Source organism: Schistocerca serialis, chromosome 1, assembly GCF_023864345.2.
Source record: "Schistocerca serialis cubense isolate TAMUIC-IGC-003099 chromosome 1, iqSchSeri2.2, whole genome shotgun sequence".
NCBI classification, from domain to species: Eukaryota; Metazoa; Arthropoda; class Insecta; order Orthoptera; family Acrididae; genus Schistocerca; species Schistocerca serialis.
The window spans coordinates 871,764,859-871,778,393 of record NC_064638.1 but is presented as its reverse complement, the minus strand read 5'-3'; the positions used below and the strand labels follow the sequence as shown (position 1 = coordinate 871,778,393).

Genomic DNA, 13,535 nt, shown 5'->3' with positions numbered 1-13,535 from the left:
GGCCACCAGAGAGTCCTGTATCTTAGCATTCTTCTTCTTCTTCTTCTTCATTTGGTTGCCCTCTCGCTTATTTTTATGGGCTTGCTGTGAGGACTTCTCCAAAGTAGCTTCAGGCATGGAGGAGGACCGTGAAGCTCTTCGTCCAGCAGCTTTTGACTCCTTTAGCCACTGGCGAGTGTCCGCTGTGGCACTATTGGAGACCTTGGAAGAGAGAGTCCCAAGGGACCCCTTCTGCACAAGAGGAGCTGGAGGAGGCTGCTGCTTCTCCGGCTGGGGGGAGGGGACTGATGGTCCCTGCTTTTGATGGGGAAACGAGTAGTCACACAGGTTGACTCTCCAATGGATGGAGGGGAGAAGACCAGGGCTGTTATGGAAAACCCCATCAAAGATTTTCTCCTTACCACCAAGGAGGCAGATGTATTCTAGTGGCCAGGAGGGCCCACTGTTTGTGGCACAGAGTGTGGAACTACTGGCACTTGGGACAGCGATGATGAAGTAGCTGCAGCATATGTGGACATCAACTGAGTGGGGTGTAATCTTTCAAATTTACACTTAGCCTCTTGGTAAGTCAACCAGTCCAGGGTCTTGTACTCCACGATTTTCCGCTCCTTTTGGAGCACTGTGCAGTCTGGCGAGCAGGATGAGTGGTGCTCTCCACAGTTGATACAAGTGGGAGGAGGCGCACATGGAATATCTGGGTGCAGTGGATGTCCGCAGCTTCAACATGTGGCCCTGGAAGTGCAGCGGGAAGAAATGAGCCTGAATTTCCAGCACTTAAAGCAGCACATAGAGGAGGGACATATGGTTTAACGTCACAGCGTTAAACCACCTCCTTGACCTCCTCGGGCAATGAATCACCCTCAAAGGTCAAGATGAAGGCACCAGTAGCAACCCTGTTGTCTTTGGATCCCCTGTAAATGCGTCAGATGAAATGAACACCCCGCCATTCTAAATTGGCACAGAGCTCGTCATGAAGACTGCAAGAGCAGGTCGTGAGGGAAAATAATCCCCTACACCATGTTGAGACTTTTACAGGGAGCGACAGGAACAGGAATACCACCTAGCTTGTCACAGGCGAGTAGCACCTGGGATTGCGCTGGGGATGCTGTCTGAATCAAGACTGTGCTGTTTCACATCTTGGACAGCGCTGTCACTTTCCCAAACTTATCCTCAAGATGTTCAACAAAAAACTGAGGCTTTGTAGGTTGAAAGGAGTCCCCATCCATTATGCTACAGACTAAAACCCGAAGCCAATATGGCTCCCTTCTTTCTGTAGCCCTACGTTCCTCCCATGGTGTAGCAATGGAGGGAAACAATTTATGGTCGTACCTGTCAGCATTGTATTTGATCTATCCCTTCTTAGAAACTGGTGGCGCCATTCGGTCCCCAGCAAAAGATGACTTTGTCCACTTCATTGCGAGTCATCCGCCCTGATGCCACTCTCTCAGATCAGGGGCTCTCCCCACAGACGCCACCCAGCCACAGCAAATGCCACCTGGCATGATGGCCGTGCCGAGATTCCACGAAGACGGGCATCTACTCCTGGGCATATGTGGGGAATTTACAGCTCAGGCATCAGGAATCCAATATGTCATGGTGGCGAAAGAGGACAGAAGACAGTGGAAGTAGAGGACATACACCGGCAAGTGTCCTCACACAAATAGTTGAATTGCAGGTGGTGATGCAAAGCCATGATGAGAAGAGGTTCAAGAGATTGAATCTAAGGGCACTATGGATAACTCGTGCACCACATAAGGCATCCTTCCCCATATGACCTGTACTTCTGTAGAATTTGGAAAGTGTCAGGTCAAACCATAAAATGGGACCTGAACTTATAGGGCTGAAACGTGAGACTCTTTTTGGTCGCCTCTTACGGCAGGCAGGAATACCTCGGGCCTATTCTAATCTCCGGTCCCGCAGGGCAGTGATAAGGTGTGGCACTAACAAAAGCTGAACGAAAGGCTGACTCCAGGCAGACCAAACTGTCAACAGTAGAATGGCCTTGGGAAAAACCACCCTCACACAAAGACAAAACACACCGAGCCTTAAGGTACCAATGCTGCCGCTGGCTCACCATATATTCGAACTACTTGCAGAGATAGTTGTTCTCTTAAGGGGGCATTTAGGCCAGTTCCAACACTAAAATGATTACGTTTTCTCACCACTGAGATGGCAACTCACTTTTGCTACAGAAATGATTGAAAATGGGAAGGCCATGACAACTATCCACCGATCAGTGTTCAAGCATTTGGCTGTTGATGCAGTCTGTCCTGGAGCAGTTTCAGGACAAAGGGCAAGGGGCAAGGACACTGTGGTATTCCCACTCACTGAATAGAACATTACACGGCTCCAGGTCAGTAGTTGTGAAAGGTAGGTGAAATTGGTCCACCCACTCTTTAAGGACACAAAACGCAGGCTGATAATTCTCAGATACAGTGACTTGAGCATAATGCAGTGCAAAATGTTCAGCAACAGCATCTGAGTTAGCAGACAACACCACACAGTGAGAGACTAGTTACACCTGTGGGGGACTTGTGTCCATAGAGGCAATGAACCGGTCCCCAAACCTGCGAAGCAGGGGTGCGCAGTCCAGTGGTAGTAACATACCATTCCCAGCATTTTGGTTCTCTCATCTTATTCAGTAGCAGATACAGCACAAAGCTTATGGTGTTGGAGAGCCCATCTGTGATCTCTAATGGCCACAGCAATTTCTGAAATCCATCAAGGTGTGTCTTCTGACAGGGGGGCTGGAAAGTCCCAAGAAATAGAGAATTACCAGGTCTGCTGGTAATAGTATGGCTGTGGAAGTGCTCTGGACAGTGGCATCAAAAACCCAGTTTGGAAGGTGGTAAGTGACGACAGGGATAACGGTGTCCCGGTTGCCATTATTGGGAGCCCATCTGGGTGGACGTTCAGATGACTGATGCTGAAAGAGGGACAGGATGACTGGAAAACGAGTAGTCACACAGGTTGACTCTCCAATGGATGGAGGGGAGAAGACCAGGGCTGTTATGGAAAAATCAATAGGTAAATAAGATCTACCTGTGACATTGAAGTGAACGGGAACACCAGTATTCAAGAGACAAAGGTCGACTCTGCAAGCAAGGCAGGAGAAACCCTTAAGAGATGTTGTAGCTCAGCCAGGCAGTGGAAAAAACCGCTACAGTTCCACTGGAGGTTCGCACTGTTGGTATCACGTGGGGGTGTGAAGGGACAAAGGAGACGGGTCATGCTCTAGATTTGCCTGCTGTCACTGGTTGGCGTCAATACATATTGGTTTTGAAGCAGGTTGTGTGGTGGGCAGGGAGAGGGGATCTGGTGCCACAAGGACTATGGGGAACTTCACCTTTGGTACAGTGTTGAAACGTGGTCTCCAGTGATGTGAGGCCCATCAGAACAATGTCCAGGAAGTCTTCTTTTTGTCCCTCTTCTTCTTGGATGGATTCAATGTCTGCAAGAGCTTGTCTGCCCTAGCTTCAGAGACAGAGGAGTAATGCAAAGCACTATGATCAGCACCCACCTGTAGCTCCACCAGCAACTAGTTAGTATTTAGTTACAGATCAGAAGAATCCTGGGAGTGGAGCATGCCAAGAAACCCTTTCCTGGTGAGGTATGATGGGGGAAGATGTTACTTTTCCAGGTGGGGGCTGGGCATCAACGTACTTGGTAGGTAGTGAGTCAACACTCAAATTTGTGTAAGGAATTGGCCCCTAACCACCAGTGGAGCTACTGTAGTCTAACAGCCTGAAGGGCCTGATGCAGAAGGCCTGAAGGGCACGGTTACTGTCACTAGAGAGGATGCCAACATTGGAGCCATAGCAAATTTTATCGTCTTAATTACAGGATATAAACAATCATATTTCGTCTTGGCCTCCTGATAGGCGAATCGATCAAGAGTGTCATTCTTGAATTTTCTTCTTTCTTTGGGAAATTGGGCAGTCTGGTTAATAGGGGTAATGGTGCTCCCCGCAGCTGACACGGCAGGGGGAAAGGCACAAGGAGGAGTAGCAGTACGCAACTGAATCCACAATTCCTACAAATAGGGAACACCTGTTACAACACAAAGACATGTGCCCCAATCCCATGCATCTGAAGTACCACACCATGAGACGGAGCATAAGGTTTCACATCGCATTTGTTCACAATCATCTTGACCTTTTCAGATGAGCCAACTTCAAAGTTCCAGTATCAACCTACTGTCCTCTGGTCTCAGTTGGGCACAACAAACAAAATGCATGCTCCGCCACTCCAAATTGGCACATAATTCACCATCAGTACATAAAAGGGGGTCACAGCACTAAGATGATACCATGTACCATATTAAGGCTGTTATGGGGAGGGGTAATGGCTACATGAATGCGTACCTGCCCATCAGCAAAAACCAAAAGTTAGGAGATTCAGTTTTAAAAATCAAGAGATATGAATGATCAAAAAGTCACAGCTCATTCTTGCATAAGCCCAAGCCAACTGATTTGACTTCACTATGATGTCACAAATATATATAATTGCTATTGAAACACAAATGAAAACACCGAAAGACGACAAATAACTATTGATATACAGGTAGCGCACGAATTCCTGATTTCTGTACAAACTTCAATAAGTATCGGGGGAATTGACTGGTATGTGAATGTCATCCAGCTTTTCACAGGCAAGCATCCAGTGGCTGAGCAGGGGATATCATTTTAATCAGAAATGCAACATTTTTCATTTTCAAAATCACCCTCAAGGTGTTCAACAGAGAATAATGGTTTTGTGGCCACACAGCAATCACCGCCAATCCTTGAGCAACATACGATAAGTACTGTGGACAGTGTTCTCCCCTTGTCTCTTAGCCCCATATTCCTACCCCAGTGTAGTCAGGGAAGGAAACTTTCTGGGGTTCTCTCTCTCTACACTACAGCATTCCTTTCCTTCAGAAGAGATTGCTGGAGCAGTGCAGCCACCAGTAGGTGAAAGTTTCGAGCTGCTTCAATTCTGTGTCATCCACCTTGGTGCCACCCACACCAAATAGGGACTCTCTCCACTGGCACCACCTAGCCACAGCCATGGAAACCTGGTCAGTTAACCATTGTCCAGAGTCTCCTCATGCCCCAATCATGGGAGACACACACTCTTAGGCACCAACAACAGTGCAATCCCTGCGTAGTCAGGTACTTTATTACCCCCCCCCCCCCCCCACACACACACACACACACACACACACACACACACACACACACACACACACACACACCCCCCAATGGTTGGCTACCATGTTGGGCTGTTAATGTTGAGTGGGTGGGTTATCCAGAATTTGCATAAATGGATGGTCCAATGACAATGAGGCACAAAAAGTAGTATGTACATCTCAGGTGATGGTCCTCAGACGATCCGTCCTTCTGCAAAATTTGGAAGAGGAATGGCAGGTCAAAACCAATAACAGGGGCTATATAGTGAAGGATGAAAGGTTGTATAGTGTTTCAGAAAAGCAAAAATTAAGTGTCCAAAATCAGAAACCAAAACCAGGGACGATAAGCACCAAAAAGACCATCCAATGGAAAGGCAGAGGGGGAAAAAAAAAAAAGCAGCAAGGAAAGGCAAGTAATGCTGTAATGATCAAGATTGAGTTTTGGCCAAGTGCATACTCACAATAAGAGGTGTTAGCCCTATGGGGGGGGGGGGGGGGGGAGGATCAAAAAGAGAGTAAGAGAAGGAAGGATAGTCAGAAGAGAGATTGCAGCACAGGTAAGGAAGGAGGTGCTGCAATAGCTTGGTGTTCCCTGCTCACAAAACACTCATGAAAGAGTTTTAAGCGCTCTGAGGGGTATGTTTTGTGGAACTAGTGTGGCACCACATCACAGAAAACCATGTCTCCACAATTATGGATCTCAGTAGTGATTTTCCAGACACCTTGATCCTTGTTGCATCAAACTGTCATGAAGCACCTTCTGCTTAAGAAATTGTCTAACAGGTGGGTACTAAAAAACTTGACACCTGAACACAAAAGGAATCTCAGAGAAGTAGCACTGATATATCAGCAGTGGTGCCACAGTAGCAGTAATGACTACCTTAACAGGATCATAGCAGGTGATGAGATAACAACTTCTCACTTTATCCCATACACCAAGCAGTAGTCAATATGTTAGTGTCACAGTGAATCTCTGGTCAAGATGAAGTTCAAACAGACTGTTGCTGCAAAAAGTGATGTCCATCCACAGGCCACAAATTTTAACACTGCGAGGATTGCAGCGGGAAATTCCAAATCATAGTCACACAATGCCTAGTGCAGCTGTTGTGCTGATCCACAACAATGTTTGCTCACATACAGCTCAGTGCACAATTACTATTCTGAAGGAGTTGGACTGGGAGCAGTTTGATAATCCACTGTACAATCCTGGTGTTGCTCCCTGTGATTTCCTTTTTTTTCCCCAGCACTTCATGAATTGTGTGTCAAATGATCAGCATTTTTACAATAATGGTGAATGTGTTAGTTCCATTCCCAGCAGACACGAGAATACAAATGAACTGATCTTGTGGCAACTGTCAATTCTGGTGATGATTGTGTGAAAAAATTACTCAAATACTGCTGCATATGTTGTCACTTAAGTTCTTCCATGTATTTATTTTTTAAAAATAGGAATGACCCTATAACATTGTTTTAAATACCTTCCTTGATTTTATGTACATTATCTGTTTGGTGATCTAAACTTCCTGAATTTCTCTCTCTTTAGTGAATATAGAGGAGCCTTGTTCCATAGTGAGTAGTTGCCAGAGCAAGTGATGCAAAAACTGAAGGAAGGTGCATGCCAGTCTCTGACTGTGTACAGCTGATCAACATCTTTCACAGGTGTGTGGACCTTCAAAACCAACTGTTGTGTGCCAAAACTTTAAAAATTGTGGCAAAATATGAGATTCAAAATGTTGGGTCATAGCTTCACAGAGAAAAATCCAGCTTTAATGTACTCGTGCAGAGATGGACTATCAGAGACAAGAATGAAAGCTGTTTTTTCCAAATTTATTTCTCCATTTGGTAAGACTACACATGTTACACTCACTTCCACTCCTCTTCCAGTTCTTGTGTTGAAATGTCAATAAAATTATGGTGAGTTACTACACATACACTGAATATTGTGCAACTGTGCTTTAATGGGATATTACCCTAGCAATTCGTCCCCCTCTTCTTCTCCTTTTCTTTTGTAAGGGTACAAGCATATTCAGACAGTTATATCAACTAAAAGATTTTTATTCACAAGGTTTCACAAAAACTTAATTCTCAACATACTAAAAAATGTGGAAGTGTGGGATGGGGAGGGAAAGGGGGGAGGAGAGAGGGAGAGGAAGGGGGAGCAATAACAACAAGAAGAAGAAGAAGAAAAAAAGACATTCCGCACTTAAATTAGTGACGCTCTTTCAAATGCCCACAATGTTCTTTTACAGCCAGATATATGGGGGCATTTTTGTATTCCCAAGGAGCATCACAGAAAAAAAGTGGATTCAAACCAATGTATCCCAGCAAGCATATAACAACCTAAGTGTAGCAGGTGCCACTTATTATACCCATTAATAACAGTTTTACCTCAACAACCACCAATCCCACCTGCTCTGCTTGGATATATTTCTGATCTTTTTAATGAAGTGTACACATATTGTGCCAATCCCAAAGAAAGCATGTGTTGACAGATGTGAAAATTACCGAACTATCAGTTTAATAAGTCACAGCTGCAAAATACTAACGCGAATTCTTTACAGGCAAATGGAAAAACTGGTAGAAGCCGACCTCGGCGAAGATCAGCTTGGATTCCGCAGAAACGTTGGAACAAGTGAGGCAATACTGACACTACGACTTATCTTATAAAATAGATTAAGGAAAACCAAACCTACATTTCTATCATTTGTAGACTTAGAGAAAGCTTTTGACAATGTTGACTGGAATACTCTCTTTCAAAATCTTAAGGTGGCAGGGGTAAAACAAAGGGAGCGAAAGGCTATTTACAATTTGTACAGAAACCAGATGGCAGTTATAAGAGTTGAAGGGCATGAAAGGGAAGCAGTGGTTGGGAAGGGAGTGAGACAGGGTTGTAGCCTCTCCCCAATGTTATTCAATCTGTATATTCAGCAAGCAGTAAAGGAAACAAAAGAAAAATTTGGAGTAGGTATTAAAGTCCATGGAGAAAAAATAAAAACATTGAGGTTCGTCGATGACATTGTAATTCTGTCAGAGACAGCAAAGGACTTAGAAGAGCAGTTGAACGGAATGGATAGTGTCTTGAAAGGAGGATATAAGATGAACATCAACAAAAGCAAAATGAGGATAATGGAATGTAGTCGAATTAAGTCGAGTGATGCTGAGGGAATTAGATTAGGAAATGAGACACTTAAAGTGGTAAAGGAGTTTTGCTATTTGGGGAGCAAAATAACTGATGATAGTCGAAGTAGAGAGGATATAAAATGTAGACTGGCAATGGCAAGGAAAACGTTTCTGAAGAAGAGAAATTTGTTAACACCGAGTATAGATTTAAGTGACAGGAAGTCGTTTCTGAAAGATTTTGTATGGAATGTAGCCATGTATGGAAGTGAAAAAATGGACGATAAATAGTTTGGACAAGAAGAGAATAGAAGCTTTCGAAATGTGGTGTTACAGAAGAATGCTAAAGATTAGATGGGTAGATCACATAACTAATGAGGAGGTTTTGAATAGAATTGGGGAGAAGAGGAGTTTGTGGCAGAACTTGACTAGAAGAAGGGACCGGTTGGTAGGACATGTTCTGAGGCATCAAGGGATCACAAATTTAGCATTGGAGGGCAGTGTGGAGTGTAAAAATCGTAGAGGGAGACGAAGAGATGAATACACTAAGCAGATTCAGAAGGATGTAGGTTGCAGTAAGTACTGGGAGATGAAGAAGCTTGCACAGGATGATGATTCCCACAACACTTTGGTTGGTTAGTGGGATTGAAGAGACCAGACTACTAGGGCCATCGGTTCCTTTTTCCATGAACTTGAAACCTCCACAAAAAATAAAAAACAAACAATGCAGATGACAAGAGACGACACAGGACAAGAAAGACACAGACAGAGCCCAGACAAAAGGAATTAAAATCACACCGAGTGTGACAGTGGTTGGCCAACCATAGAAACAAAAAGAAAGAAACAGCCAACCACCAAGAAACGCACTAAAAACCCCAGGCTAAAATCATAGGTCAAAGGCCAGACTCAACATAAAAAAAGGACAAACACTTAGATCAAGCGATAAAATCCCCCTGCACGAATAAAACTCAAAACTAAATCTGCCATCGCAACGCCATCTGATAAAAGAGCAGGAAGCGTATCAGGCAGCGCAAACGTCTGCCTGAGCAGAGTTAAAAGCGGGCAGTCCAACAAGATGTGGACCACAGTCAAAGCTGAACCACAGCGACAAAGATGATTCCTCGCAGCACAATAAATAGCTGTGCATTATCCAGATGTTGCCAATGCGCAGCCGGCAGAGGACAACAGAGTCCTTGCGAAAGACCCACAAGGAGGAGCGCCACCAACCGGTACCCTCCTTGATGGCCCAAAGTTTGTTGGGCGAAGGCAGGGCATGCCATTCTACACCCAAGGTGCAAAGTACCTTCTGCCGCAAAACTGACCTGACGTCACTCTCCAAAAGGCCAATCTCCAAGGCTGGTGCACCGACAGCCTGTTTGGCCAGCGTGTCAACACGTTCATTACCTGGAATGCCAACATGACCCGGGGTCCACACAAAGACCACAGAGCAGCCGCAATGGGCAAGAGTATGGAGGGATTCTTGGATAGCCATCACCAGACGTGAGCGAGGGAAACACTGGTCGACAGCTTGTAAACCATTCAGGGAGTTACTACAGATAACGAAGGACTCACCTGAGCATGAGCAGATATACTCTAGGACACGACAGATGGCGACCAGCTAAGCAGTGAAAACACTGCAGCCAGCTGGCAATGAGTGTTGTTCATAATGATCCCCTAGAGTAAGAGCATAACCGACATGACCAGCAACCATTGGACCGTCAGTATAGACAACGTCAGAGCCTTGAAACATGGCAAGGATTGAAAGAAAGCGGTGGCGGAGGGCCTCAGGAGGGACTGAGTCCTTCTGGCCCTGTGCCAAATCAAGCCGAAGGCACGAGCGGGGCACACACCACGAGGGTGTATGCACAGGAGCCCGGAAAAGAGGCGGAAGACGGAAAACCTCAAGCCCAGAGAGAGAAGAGCTCTGATGTGAACCACGAACGTACACCCTGACCGGGGCCACCGTTCCGGAAGATGGACGACCGACTGAGGGAACAGGAGACGATAATTGGCATGCCCGGGCAAGCTACAAATGTGTGTAGCAAAAGTGGCCAGTAATTGCTGGTGCCGGAACTGCAATGGAGGGACACCTGCCTCCACAAAGGTGCTGTTGACAGGGCTTGTCTGGATAGCTCCAGTGGCGAGCGGATCCCGCTGTGAAGGATGGGGTCCAGCAACCGCAATGCAGAAGGGGGTGCCGAATCGTAAGCCAGGCTCCCATAATCTAGATTATGGGTACAACCGTAGAAGGGTAGACTGATCGGCAACCCAGCTGGTGTGACTCAAGCAGCGAAGAGCGTTAAGATGACACCAGCACATTTGTTTAAGCTGCCGAATATGAGGCAGCCAAGTCAACCGGATGTCAAAAACCAATCCCAAAAACCGATGTGTCTCCAATACAGCAAGAGGTTTGCCGTCAAGATAAAGCCATGGCTCAGAGTGAACAGTGCGTCGCCGGCAGAAATGCATAACGCAGGTCTTGGCAGCCGAAAACTGGAACCATGCGCTACAGCCCAAGACTGCGCCTTTTGGATAGCGCCCTGTAGCTGCCATTCAGCAGCTGCAATGCCAGTGGTGCTATAGTACCACGTGTACTGGTATGAAATGAGCGTATAGTACGACATTCATATTTAAAAAAAAAAAAAAAAGAGGCGCAAGTTCAATGCTGGCTTTGTAGGAGAGCTTGTTGCACAGCCAACAACAAAAAGAGAAGGTTGTCCTGAACCCACACTTAAACAGTGGCCAAGGAGAGCTGCTTTGTCTCCAGTATCCAGATTTGGTAATGTTACATTCGCTCCATTTATCCTACACTATCTGCTGAGACAATCATCCTGTAACTAATGGTTTCTTCTTGTGCAGAATGCATTTATGGATGCACCCAGCATTACCCTCACTTCACGTAGAGCTTTTTCTGCATTGGAGGACCATGCTTTCTCGGTTTTCTTTTTGTGAATGTAATGGACGATCCTACTACTCAATCCTGTAGTCCTCGAACTGTCAGAAGGCCATAGAAAAAAGCATTCTGCAACATACTGGTCGACCATTCTATTGTTGGGCAGTAATGTCTTCTCTGGGATTAACAGATATTTTATTTCTCCTTTTAGGCGATTTTGATCAATTGATATGCAGTTTCCACTTCATTTTATCTGTGATGCAAAGGGGTCTTTCTCAGGGGTATTTATCCACTTTCCTAGGTATTTAAACTTTTCCATCCATGTTATTTCCCCTCCCACCTCATACCTGGTAAGATATTTGTAGTGATCTCCATAGATTTCAAAAAGGCTTACGATTCAATTGACTAAATAACTCTTTTCAAAATAGGGTAAGAATCTGGCTTTTACAGATGACTTTACAGTTTTTTCTCTGATTCACTAGATGCAACTGCAGAACAACTGACAACACAATCAGCAAAGGGAGGATTTCAGATTAAGTCTGGAACTAGGGAGGCGAAACGAGTAATTTAAAGAGAGTAACAGTTCTGGGTCAAGCCAGTTCGCAGGTCAGAGAGCAGATGACTACTTCCATGGCTCATCTGTGATGATAAACACTTCACCCAAAAATTATCTGCACCAACCTAATTAAAGGCGAAGACAATAACAGAACAAATAATGCCTTCTAGCTGGAGAATTAATAAGAGTAAAAATGAGAATGTTTAAAACATTTAACATTAGTAGGAGTGACAATAGTAAAATAAGGTGAGAGAAACGATCACGCAATACGTGGGCGGATGCAGTAGTGTTCCCCAGGGCTGAAGCATATGGTGGACTTGTCCCTTTGTCAGCTATCCCAACCATGAAAGTATAAAAATCTGTTCATCTATTCTTTTGCAAACAGATAGTACCAAGGTTAAGGAAACCTTAAGGGTTTGTCTTCACTGGAGCAGGTGGCTGGCAGAGGAGATAGAGTCAAAGGGCACCCGGGCCCAGCATGCAGTGGGAGACAACTCAACACTAACCATCCAACCCCAAAGAGAGTTTAAAAAAATATTACATCTGGAAATCAAAACAACATTCCTGGAGGAGACTAAGAACCAGTTTACCTGTCCATACATCATCTGCCAATATTGAAACCTAAGACCCTAGAACCATGGAGAGCCAGAAGGCTAGGGTGTTCCACCAGGATGTGAACTACTGTCTGTAAGGTTCTGCAATCAAAATATGGAGGTGGTTCAATAAACAAGGTAAAACTATTGTAAGCACAAATAATGTTGACACCCGGTGCAGTGGCTGTTGGGAGCAACTGCAACACCATTTCCCATTTACAGCCACTCCCATCAGCCAGTACACCGAGTGTCAATTTTGCTTGCGCAATCAGGATGTCTCAAGCTGGTATGACCAATGCAGAGTAAAACAGGACGATGGATTCCTTTTGGTGAAATGGAAAGAGCACCATGCAGCCAGTCTCCTTGGAAATGTAGAGTTTATTAGAGGTAGAGGTAGCTCACAAAATTTTGTTTCGTCGCCAACTGAGTAACTGCCTTATTTACATTTACAAATCTGCACCCAGAATTGTCAAAGTGAATTTGGATTAATAACTGCTTTTCTTGTGAGTGCCAGGGGTCAACACACATTGCATGAAAAAAGAATCTGATAAATCAGATCATTAAGAAATTGCTGTATGGTGAGTATGCAAGTGAGCAAGGCATGGATAGTCACTGCTGAGGAGGTAAGATCTCCACTGTGACTTTGATATTGGAGAGCAAAAAAAAAATTTAACTAATTTACACAAGTGCCCCCTGACAATCTGTGGATACTTTCAATGTTTGATGCTGCACTAACCATGCCTATTCATTTAAGCTGCCAGTCAGTGTCACAAAACAGGTTTCATGACAGCCAACATAACAAACACCAAACATTCACAACACACTTGCCTGCAGCTCGATGTCCCAAAACCATACTTAGTTTTATCTGTTTCCAAAGACAAATTATTTTCTCGCACATCACATGAAAATTCTGTGTTCTTGTCAGCGAAAGATTTACAGCTCATATGCTACATTTGGCAGTATTAGTTCTTTGGCATTGTCAACAGTCAAATCGATTAACTTCTATTGTTTTGAGCTAACAAACTGTCAGCAGGAGAGTTATCAAGTCCACTCAAACACTACGTATCTCCATGCAAGGAAACAAAGAACTAACCACTCAGTAATTAACTAACACATGGAATAATCTACCAATGCAATGACATACAGTATACAAATAAATCATAATATTCTCTTTGACACAGCTGTCCAAGAAGGTAGGTGCTGACA

General features: G+C 44.7%; 1 protein-coding gene across 1 annotated transcript in view; it reads right to left on the bottom strand.

The window, feature by feature from the left end:
* LOC126486056 (ribosomal protein S6 kinase beta-1) overlaps positions 1–13,535 on the bottom strand; it is a 168,837-nt gene that overhangs the window by 154,795 nt on the left and 507 nt on the right. The window lies entirely within an intron of this gene.